Below are 12,383 nucleotides of genomic sequence, written 5' to 3' on the forward strand. Positions count from 1 at the left end.
CCAAAGAGGGACTGTCCCTCGCAAAGTGGGACAGGTGGTAACCCTAGGTGTAGGCATTTCATAAGTATACTGAAGAATCTTAAAACCTAAAGATTAGACTATATAGTGTATGACTGTCACTTTTGTTTTTATTTTATATTTTATTTTAATTGTATCTTGATTTGTCAGCAAATCTGATGAGGTATCTCTTATAAACACGTATCAAGACCAAACAAATGAAAAGGAAAAAAAATGCAGGTGTTAACAGCTGCAAGTATTTTCTTCGCTAAAATATATACCTAACCCATCAATCCTCAATCCCTTTTTCCCATTTTTGCACATGGGGTAGGGTGTCACTTCAGCAGTGGCAATAATCTTGAGCCTATCTTTATATTGCGTTTCGTCAAACAGTTTGAAAACAGAGGTCTGAATGAATCACATAAACAATCTCTAATTTTCGGTCCGGAGAATGAGATGCATCGGTGCTACTCGGTTGTCACTATTGCTTAAAACCTGAGGCTCTGTGTACTGAAGTTCAAAGATAGAATCTGCCCAAAATGTATCCTCCAACACACGTTCCAAGATATATTACTAAATTAAGCCCAACCCATGCAAAATGTGTGAGTGTGACATGACAGGTGATAAGCGTGTGCGTATGACACAGTGTGTAACAGGTGGGCATAATGCATGGCATGAGAAATGATAAAACTTAATGCTGAAAATGTAAAATACAGTGAACGTAAATGCCAAAATAAATTCAATGCCTGCATATATTGTATACATTTTGAAGGTATTACAAATGTAAATCATTTTCATCAGAATGTGAGGCAGGTTTGCCATCTATGAAGCCCAGAGAGTTTAATCCCCAAACGAATGACGTATCTACGTTATAAATATGTAGCATTTAGGAGCTGCGATGGAACTTACTACTGAACATAGAAACTGTGCAAAGTTCTTTTCTGTTTATAAACTGTAATGCCATTTTCATATGGAAAGCAGAATCTGCCTCTGTAAATTACTTTGAGCGCTGCGGTTCTTTTGTCGTCGCATGTTCATTATTTTACAACACATTGCCTATCTCACAAATGATGCTGTTAGTATGTTTGCCTTTACAGCAACAACTTAAACGAGATCACTGATATAACGATGCAACCTTGTTCCAAAACACAAAAGAGCCACACACATCTACTTCCAAAACAGATCCAACAACGCAGCTGCTGGTGTAGCAGAAACAATTGTTTACATCACAGTGGTTATGTCGTTATTGTTAATGGGAACTCTTTGGTAGACATCTGAAACACGTTTGTGTATTTTCCTTTTCACAAGAGTGATGATGCAGTAGTTTTGTAAAAAAAAGGAACAATGAGCAGCAATACTCGAAATGGGTCAGTTCCTTAGTTGTTATTAGGCGCGCGCGCGCGCGCACACACACACACACACACACACACACACACACACACACACACTCTACACGCCTTCTCTCGCTTCCTGCCTGCGTGCACTGACTTACAGACTCCAAGGTTCCGCTGAGTATTCAGAGAAGACAGCGCTGTACCCTTGCAGAACAATTCCAGCGGTGATAACTGAGTAAGCTGTGGCAGGGAACATTAGATTATCTAAGGAAGAATTGTTTAGTTGTATTCTAATTCAATATTTAAGATGGCTTTGCTGACACCTAAAATATGAAATAATGATGTAAGGAAACAACCGCAAAAGTGCAGAAAGACCCTCGCAACAGCATGAGAATCCACGTACAAGGTAAAAGGTAGGGTGGGATACAAATAATAAACTTTGCACTGCTGGTATTACAAAGTCAAAATGGATTGCTATCACGTTAGTGTATGTCCGCATTTAGTATGATAATGATGATTACTGTTATACATTTAACAAAGTTAGCCAAGCGAAGGATAAGAAATTCTGAAAATTACCTAATAAAATTGCATATTTGTCTTGGTACTCGTAAATGATAAATACTTCGTGGGCAGACACTTTGCGTGCTTTATGATAGACAGTGCTGTTAATCCCGGGTATCCGAATTCTTATACTCTCAGCCATCTAAATCTAGTACTAAAATAAATGTGCCACCCTGGCCCAGATACAAATATATACTTTCTGAGATAACCTGCTATAGTAAGAACCTCGGTTTAAGGGGGGGGGGGGGACTTGAAGAGTTAATTTATTTCCTGTTTGCACAGATTGTGGTAAACGGCATTGTCGCACTTGCTTTGTTGCTTCGGTACCAGGATCTGAGCTTCATTCTGAGTGGAGTATGCATGTGTTCTCTCTGTTTGTGTGCTTTGCCTCTTATTGCTCTGTTTTCCTCCAACTTACTATTAACATGCTGCAAGCAAACTGGCTACTGGCTAGTCATAAAGGTGTGTGTGTGAGTGCATTGCCCAGTTTTACCTCTTGTGCAAGACGGAAATCAGCACGTGCTCTTGGGATGATAATTTATATTTAACTGTCACGAGACAAACCTTTCTTATATGCGCTAGGAAAACATTTCCCCTCGTGCAGGAGCTCTGCATGCTTACCATTCCATAAGGAGATCAGAAACGGTCGTGCTGCTCCTGTAACAGATGAGCATGTTTTAATATCAGGAGTCCGCTGCAAGAAAAGCTCCATCTGCAGTGTATTGTCATTTTGCATTTGCATATTGTCCGATCTACCATCCGTGGTGCTTACTGTATCACCCATAAATCGGTATGTTGTTTCTAGCTAAAATGTCATTTAGTGAACACGTACCCTTTGAGTGAGAAATCTCGTGGGGGTGTGGGCATTGTTAACAGTAAGATAAAATGTAAAAAGTTATACTACTATACATGATCTTTTACAGGAGGAATAGGGTCAGCAGCTCCAGTAAGGCTCTTGACATAGAAACTTCTCATTGCAAATGTAGCCTCGATAACGGAAAAGTACCGAGGAAAGGGTGCTCTGCGCTGAGCTAGCCGGCGGTACGTGAACTATCAGAAATTAACTGCTGATTCATTCCAGTTGTGAGGCGCCTAGCTGCTACTGTTTACATAAATCAGAATTCGGTCTGTGCTCAGCAAAAACAGTTGTTCTGCAATAAACTATATTACTGCATTCCGCTTTTGGTTTTTGGGTAAAGTACCTTCATGGGAATAAGAAGAGCCATGAAGTTGTGTGTCAGCAGAACGTTAGCCATGCAGCAGATACCGCATTAAGTTCGCACCATCTAAGCAGAGGTTGGTAAGAGCAGATTATGATGATAACAGCTAGTAATTAAAAAAATGTGCCACCAGACACAATTTATTTATGATTTGACTGTAATGAGAAATCTGATAAAACAAGTTTGAACCATACAATTCCCTCTTGACTCTCATGAGTCAAACTATGTTTTTTTTTTCTTTTTTACTCCATTTATACAATCAAGTAGTTTAACTTGATTTGTATCTATGTAGATATATATATATATATATATATATATATATATATATATATATATATATATATATATATATCTGTATATGCATCTATTTACCTCTTTCTTTCTGTAACACACACACACACACACACACACACACACACACACACACACACTAAAAGCAAGAACCAGCAAAGCTGGAGTCTCTGTATAATATCTTAAACCTCTTGTACTAGAGCCAATGGGTTATATGCAAATAATCCTTTAAATACATACAAGTAAGAATGCTCATGCCATTTTACTTTTACTTTCTTGGAGTCTTTACTGGTGTCTTAAGGCCAGTAAAGTCAAATTCCAATACCTGTAGACGTGCTATGTCTTTCCATTTCAGGAGCTCTCCAATACAGCATAAGAGGATTGTTTGGCGGTACTTTTAGAAACACATAGCTTAAAAAAACAAACTAATTTCCATAACATAGAGCTGATTTTAAAATATCCAAAATAACATGCTGCTAAGTTTTTCTTGTCCTGTTTACTAAATGGCTTGTCTGTGTGAACTTTTTACTGTTTGACTTAGATGTGGTGTCTATGTATGTGTATATATATATATATATATATTTATATATATATATATATATATATATATATATATATACATATATATATATATATATATATATATATCCATTTCATATGCTCATATACTCATATGATCAAATTTTCCAAGACTGAACCAAAATGCTTGAATCCCAGGAGATAGAACCGGCAAAAAGAAAGCAAACAATGTTTCTTTTTCAGGGATCTGGACTGTGCAGGATTACGCCACAGAAGAGATCAGGGTCCTGTGAGTATAATCACAGATTTGGAATATATGAGTAGCAAGGTGGTGTGGGAGTGCAGCAGGTGTTTAGATATGGGTGTGTGTTTTTCTTTTTATCATGAAATATAAAAAACTTAACACTTCGAACCTCAAAATACCTAACAAGAGGGGCATACAATTGACTAAACAGCTGTCGACCAAACACACGATAAGTTTATAGTACTCCCATGTAGATATATATATTTATATATATATATATATATATATATATATATATATATATATATATATATATTTATTTTTATTGTATTTTACATTTGTTAACCGGGAAATTCCGACTGGACCAGGTTCATTTTCAGTAGAGGTCCGGGGAGAAAAGCTCCAACATCAATTTATACAAATACAGTACATCCAGCATAATACACAAAACAGGTTACATAATGTATCCTGAGCATAGTAATATAAAAAGAATTAATAAAACACTCCAGGTAAAAGAAGATGTAGAACATTGGTAAAAAGACAATGTCAGTCATACATTGGTAAGAAAAGAAAATATATCAAGTAAGATTTTACAGTTAAAAGTACCCTTTCAGATGACCAAGCCTACAGGGGATCAGAGCTCCAGCATGTGATCAGAGAGGAATTCGGGGAGTTAATAGTAGTATGGGTAGGGTTACGTGATACAAGGGCATAACCAGGTACTAAGAAGGTGCGATTTGAGGGAGTTTTTGAATATGGATGTGGAGGGGGCAGTGGACACGGATAGGGGAAGAGAGTTCCAATTTCTGGCAACGGTGTGGGAGTAGAGTGCTTTCCCTGCATTATTGTTAGCCTTGGTGATAGAAAGGAGAGACTTTTCACTGGATCTTAGGTACCGGTTTGCATTATAGATAGTAAGTAGGTTGGATAATGAGGGTTTTTTTTCCAGGATATTTGAGAATATTGTAGGCTGTGCCCAGCTGGTGAAAGTTAAGTAGCTGTGGTAGCTCAAGCCATTTTAGTTCTTTTAGTGCAGCACAGTATATATATACACACATATATACTGATAGTAGCTTTGGTAGGAATCTATTTGATCGACTAAACAAATGGTCAACAGTTATGTGAGACTGCACAATATCTGGGGTAGATGAATATGCCCTTTCTCTGACATTGTGCAGTCTCAGAGTTAGTGTGTATAATTAGAAGGGGGTGCATGGGAGCTTCACACCTGCAAAAAAATTGTTTTTCTTTCTTTTTTTTTCTTTTCTTCTTTTTGCATGTGCCAGTGCTTTTGCTCTGTGCATCCTTGTCAGAGTGCCAATGTTTGCAATGTTAATGTTTTGTGATCGATGCTGTGATTGTCAATGTTTGGGTGTTCTATGTATAAATATATACAGACACACACACACACACACACACATATACATACATACACACATATACATATTATATAGATAGTTTCAGACGCAGTATTCTCCAACAGACAGGACTTTTGCACATATGACAAAATAAAATGAACAATAGTTGAAGACAATAGCAGAGCAACTCTCTTTAGATCATACCAACAGGAATAATCCTAAAGAACTTCTTTTGCACAGGCAGGAGTAACTCCAAATGACTGCTCTCATTATGGAATCATTTTTATCCAGTCACAGGGATACCCATCAGATTGCATTCTTTCTTTCTTGTGATGTGTGTCACTTCATCCAGAGTCCTCCCATAACCTTCTTCAGTCAAAATTGTTACAAATGTTTCCTGCAGCAGGGAACTGGACTTTTAATAAGCCAGTACTCAGCTGTCTCTCATTTACTTTAATCTCCTTACTTGATTCTTGGTTACTATCCATAAGGGACCATCTCCCACTATGTTGTATGCTGTTACATTTAAATGGACTAGCCATTACTATGTTATGCACCCCCCCACCCCCCAGTGTAGAGTAATATGTCTGAGCCTCTGCAGAGTATCTGCATCCCCAGGAAAGTTTTGTGCATTCAGGTAGTTGCAGCCCACTCAGTGCATGATCTATAAGGTGAAAATATGAAGAGTCAGTGCTCAATGAGATAGGTTTGTGTTGGTGTCCTTGTGTCCGAATAGCCATTGGGGGGTGAGGCATGATCCGTGATCAATGTGGTAAGGACCTACTTAGTAGCTAAAAGTCACTTGCTATAGCTAAGTAATGTTTCTTGTAATTACTAAGCTTCATAATAAACATCAGATGGGGTGTTCCTTTCCATCTATAAAATTAATTAAAACTGCACATGTACCCATTTCTAAGGCACCCACATGTACTAGGAATGGTTGGAAAGCAAGAATCTATGAAAAATTGGATCTGAGAATAGCCTAAAGGCTTGTGTAATTACTTTTAGTCAGTCAGCTCAAGCAATACTGGAAACATCAGGAACAAAAGATAAAATCTAAAAAGCTTTCATTTGATTTTTTTTTTCTTTAGTGTTTGGCATGGGTCAGTTTTTCACTACTTCCAGTTTTTCAGCCTGTGGTTTCACAAGCCCTTGGGTATTGCTTACACTTATCCCAAGTAGCAGGGTAACATACACATATCTGGATTAGACATAAATCCACCCTGCTGTGGAGAGTTTGAAACGGTTTGTGCTTTGGGCAAATGGCTCTCCCAGTCTTCATAGAATATTACAATGTCAGCCAAGTAGGCCTATGCATATCATGTATATCCAGTGTGAGGTCTAAGGATTTTGGTCACTCATTTTGAAATGTTATAGGTGCAATACAACGACTAAAATGCAACACTTCATAATGGAAGAATCCATTGTCAATGAGAGGTGCCTTTTTTCCTTAGCATCTAGGGACCACTAGAATCACTTTTTCCGTAGCATGTAGGTGTTAAGAACATTTTTCAGCAGACTTTTGTGAGGTCTGAAGTGGACTGAAGCCTAGGCTTTCCCAGTTTCTCAGTCAGTTTCTCCATTCCGGGCATAGGATACAAATGATATATAGAAATGTTAGTTAGCTTCTTGATGTCAACACAATGTCTTATAGTCCAGTTAGGTTTGGGTATCAGTACAATGTGATTACTCCACTCTTTCTGTGACTCTTCAGTAACTGAGTTACAATTAGTTTTTGAACTCCATCCCTAACTGGTTGACAATGGGACATCACTGTACAATAAATCTCCACTGGAGTTCTGAAAGTGTGTAGTCTTACTTCCAATGTTGCATCCCAAGCCTTTTGAAAAAAAAAATCAAATTATACCATCCTAGTTAAAATAAACATCTATGTATCTGAAACCATAAAGATACTAAAGAAGTATAAACAACAAATTGGCAAAAACCCATCTTTAAAATTATAGCATTGTTAGATTCTAGGTCTGGGTTTTATAAATTGTAATAAACAGAGTGAATACTAATTTTGAAATATTGTGTAAATAATTTCTAATACCTCAGTAACCACTCAAGTTACACATACATTGTCAGGAGTATTTCCATATACTTGATAACTTTTATATAAGGTCAGGCAATTCGATCTGCTTTCAATAAGAGTAAACAAGCAGTATATAAACAGTGCTTAATATCTCTTTAGATACACAGAGGTCACACGTGAATGCAATTGTATTACCCATAGTATACAATTTAACAAAATGCCTTGCTATAGATAATATGTAGCATACTTTTGGAATTACTAATGTAAATTACCTGGAAGCATCACTAAGGTGAATCTAGATAAATGCCTTGAGGCTTCACTAAGCTTAAATGACCGTACTTCCTTTGTATGCACAGTTTCTGTGTTGTGTTGAATTAAACTGCTTTAACCAAACAGCTGTTTGAATATGCTTACGTCTGAGAACAAATTCTTTCACTACTTGTTACTGAAACAATGACAGTGTCTATATTATTTTTGACTTCCAGACATAATATGTATTTACTATAAAACTTTAGTAGGCATTTCTATACATGGTTTCAGAACATTTATGAGGTACAAATTGGGCCAAATTCCAAAAGACTTGTTCTCAGTGCAGGTGACCACTTACACTAACAGCAAGCTGAGAGAGAGAGTCTTTTGGAATCTGGTCCTGTCACAAGCCTGTTTACAGACAGACCTTACATCTTAGGAAGGCAATTGCACTGAGAGCAGATCTGGTGGAATTAGAGCAGACACATCGAGAACAACTCTTTCAGAATCTAGCCCACTGTTCTTGTTCCCTTATTTTTCCATTTGTTGTTGTTTGTCTTTTCGGCTTTTCCCAGTTAGGGGTTGCCACAGCGGAACTCCGGTCCACTAATGATTGGCAGTAGATTTTTTTATGGTGCCGAGTTGCCAGCCCGACGCCCAACCTTCAATGAAGGCACGCCCATTCACGCATGTCTTTTGGAGGCCACTCGACTGCTGGAAGGACATGCAGACTCCACACAGAAGGCACTCCAGCCATCTTGTTGTTGTCTCACCTTATACTGCATTTTAGTTACTTAACTCAATTACAGCAAAAGGTTGTTGCCACTTTGCAAGAAACTGGTTTTCAGCAGTAAGTACTAATTCAGATATGTTACTTAAATTCATTAACTCTATAGTCACTCAGCTTTAAAAAAAAAGTAAACACAAAGTACTAAGCTATAGTCAATTGTATGTTAAGTTGATTATAACACTTCTTGATGATGTGGGAGTCTGACGGAAAGAAACATCTTTCTTTAACCATCAATGATGATGTAAGCAATCGATCATAAGAATGTAAACCATATATATATATATATATATATATATATATATATACACGTACAAACACGCACACACGCACACACACACACGCACATTCATAGTGTGTGTGTGTATATATATATATATATATATATATATATATATATATATATATATGAATCCCTATCAGTTGACTGAGTTTTCAGGAACTCGAAATTCATATGGTCGAGACCAAATGATTGAGTTTTTGAAAACTAAAAGCTGTTGACTAGAGATCTCAGTACAGGGAGACTTACCATTTTCTTCACTGTAGTGCGATCTCAGAGTTGGTATATATAATTTTCAGAGGGCAGCTTGCCTTCCTGCATAAATGTAAAAAAATGTAGATTTTTGTGTTTTTCTTTTGATGTTTAAGTTTTCGGAAATTCTGTCATGTGGTTTCGACTTGAAAACTCGATCATCTGACAGAGATCCACATATATGTATACATACACATACACACAAAAAACACACACACACACACACACACACACACACACACACACACACACACACACACACACACACACACACACACACACACACACATATACATAGTGTAGCAAGTGTAGGGCACCCAGGGTGTGTGTTCTGGGTGCAAGGTATTAGAGGGTGAAATCCTAAAGTACCTTTCCTACGTTCTTCTTTCCATACTTACTTTTCTGAATGACAGTACAGAACGAAACTTGCAAACTTCTTGTTTTCTTTTCCAGAGCTGTGGCAGGGAAGGGACATGTGTCTGGGAGGGGGAGCAGCCCTCTTCTATTTGACCATGGGATTGGGGTGCTAGTTCAGGGACTGGCCAAGGGCACTGATTGAGCAGCTGAGCCAGTATATATATATATATATATATATATATATATATATATATATATATATATATGTGCATCATGAAAGGTATAAAATTAAAGAGAGAGAGAATCAGAAAAAAAATGAATGACTCATAAGAGTGAATCACAAAACACTGTATTCTTCTCTTCCACTAAAAAGCACTATATCAGTAAACCACAGCTAAAAAACAAATATTATGTGTCATCTTGGCAGTGATACTATTAGGGAATGGGCTTTTAGTGAAGTAATATGTAGGGTTACATTTAAGGGTGGGGTAAAGTTAGGATTATGATAAGGGTTAGAACAAATGAGTAAGATGGTGCATTCAAAAGGGTGCTAAATACAGACAACAAAACATGCACAACATTGACTCTGTCACCTTATCTAACCCTCACTCTACACTGCAAACACTTACATATTCACAACTGCTATAACACAGTCTTGCACATCTTCACAAACACGACTTTCTCATACAAAAATTAATTTTCCTTCATACTCCTTCTTACATACACTGTATAAAACGAAATTAAACCACATATGATTCATTCAAAGGAACATTCTTTTTTTCACTTCCATAAAAACCTTTCTACCAAATGTGATTTTGACTTACACCTGTGAATTTATATTTATATGTATATATACTTATTTTTATGTGTCTGTCTGTGTGTGTGTGTGTGTGTGTGTGTGTGTATACATATATATATATATATATATATATATATATATATATATATATGTGTGTGTGTGCGTGTGTGTGTGTGTATATACATTGGTAACTATTTCAAATGTTGGGACCTGCTAGGGCGAGTCCTGAAACAAGGAGACTGACTGGACAACAAAAAAAAAACGGACTTATATATTAAGTCCAAGATGGCCATTCCTGGAATATTCCCTTTTTTCTCCAAGGTATGGTGATCTTAGAGTCAGTATAATATGTATGTTCAGGGAATGTGTGTGTGTGTGTTGGGGGGAGCTTCCCCCACATCAGGGGGATGGTGCAGGGTGGGCTTGAACCCCTGCAAAAAAGAAGTTTAAAGCAGAAGAGCGATGTTCAAATATTTCTCTTCTCTGTGATTTGGGGGCTTTTTTTTTACATGGTGATTCCAAAATCCTTTAATGACATTATTTAGTAAAATAATATTATAATATTGCAAAATGTACAACTTAATACAACCACCTAAATTAAATATAACTCAGTTTGTCACATAGTGGTCCTGGGAGACTGCTGTTTGTCCTATTAATCCCTCCTCACTGAAGTGATTTAAGTGGAGACTAGTTAAGTGAAGGAACAGTCTATGAATCTTGTTAAACCTGACCCTGATATTCTGTGATTCAGTAACTTATATCATTTAAGGGAGGGGGGGGGCAAAGACCATACATAATGGTGCATTTGCCCACATGTAAAACCAGTTTTATGTATTACCCATTCACTGAACAAGTCCTAGTTGAATTGGCTTACTGAAAAGTAAACTGAATGAGTGGATCAAACACATCTCAGTACCCACTACAGTTTTTTTGTATACTTATGAATAAAAAAAATTCCATGAAAAGATACTAGCACATTTCTGTGACTAAGGATTCAAAAACTATACCATCCCCTCCATCATATACACATATGTATTTTATTTATTTATTTGTTTGTTTTTGATGACATGGATTGAATTAACAATTTCTGAATTGATAGCAAGAAAATATATTTTCTTTAAATCAAGGACGGCATCTCTGCAGTCCCTTTGGAAAATTATTCCATGGAGTGGAAGATCTCTTGCTGTAGGAGGTGACTGCCTTGGTTTCCTGAATATTCTTCAGAGAGATTATTGTGGAGTAAGATTTCAGGGGCTGGGACACAGAAAGAGTTAATCTTCTGGAAAATGAAATGGAGCACTTCTGGTTTCTTTTTTTTTTTATTATTTTGTGGAGAAGCACAGGTTGCCACATCTGTAAAGTGTATTGATTCTTTGTAATCTGCAAGTACCGTCAGTACTTCTGTCAACTAGAGTTAACTGTTGTATTCAAGAAACATATCACATACACATACACACACACACACACACACACACACACACACACACACACACACACACACACACACACACACACACACACACACTAAACAAATAAATAAACAAAATACACCTGTAGTTATAGTTAAAAAATCTCTATACTTTCAAATCTTTTAAAAAATAAAATAAAGTACACCTGCACTTATAATTAAAATATTCTTTACCCTTTCTGATTTCTTAACAAAAAAAAAATGTGTGTTTCTGAAAAAGTAATATCAACCTTCCCTCGTGTAAGGCAAGTATGTTTTGTTCACAAATGGGGAAATATGCCTGTAACCTAGGCTGATGTAAAAAATAACCCAAATGGCTTTTCTTTTTAAGATTGTTAGTTTGGAGCTCAACAATGGGGCATGTGCAGTTAAGAGTTGTCATTTGATGTTCAAGTCTTACAGCTATGGATAATTTTTTTTACTTTTTACACATTTTTAAACTAAAATAAAAAAACGTATAAAATGGTGTATCTGTACCCCAGTAACAGGTATCACTAGCAACCTCTGCCATTTGCCAGCAACGGAATGGCAGCAAAACTTCATAAGATGCCATCAACATGCAAGTAAAATTTTATGTAATCAGACAAAGCAAATATTGCACTCACCTCTATGTCATGTGTTTTTGGAGTGAA

General features: G+C 36.8%; 1 protein-coding gene across 9 annotated transcripts in view; it reads left to right on the top strand.

Moving 5' to 3' along the window:
- Positions 1–1,444: 1,444 nt before the first annotated feature.
- The window catches only part of CHST15 (carbohydrate sulfotransferase 15), a 966,917-nt gene continuing 955,978 nt past the window's right edge, over positions 1,445–12,383 (top strand). For 6 of the 9 annotated variants that reach the window (XM_044056010.1, XM_044056007.1, XM_044056014.1 and 3 more), the window contains exon 1: positions 1,445–1,737. The gene's annotated coding sequence lies outside the window, so the exon portion shown is untranslated. Of the gene's footprint in view, positions 1,745–12,383 lie in introns of all 9 variants that reach the window. The other 3 variants (XM_044056008.1, XM_044056009.1, XM_044056016.1) reach the window with 2 other exon arrangements.

This window comes from Protopterus annectens, chromosome 14.part0 (assembly GCF_019279795.1).
Source record: "Protopterus annectens isolate FY-2018-M chromosome 14.part0, PAN1.0, whole genome shotgun sequence".
NCBI classification, from domain to species: domain Eukaryota; kingdom Metazoa; phylum Chordata; order Ceratodontiformes; family Protopteridae; genus Protopterus; species Protopterus annectens.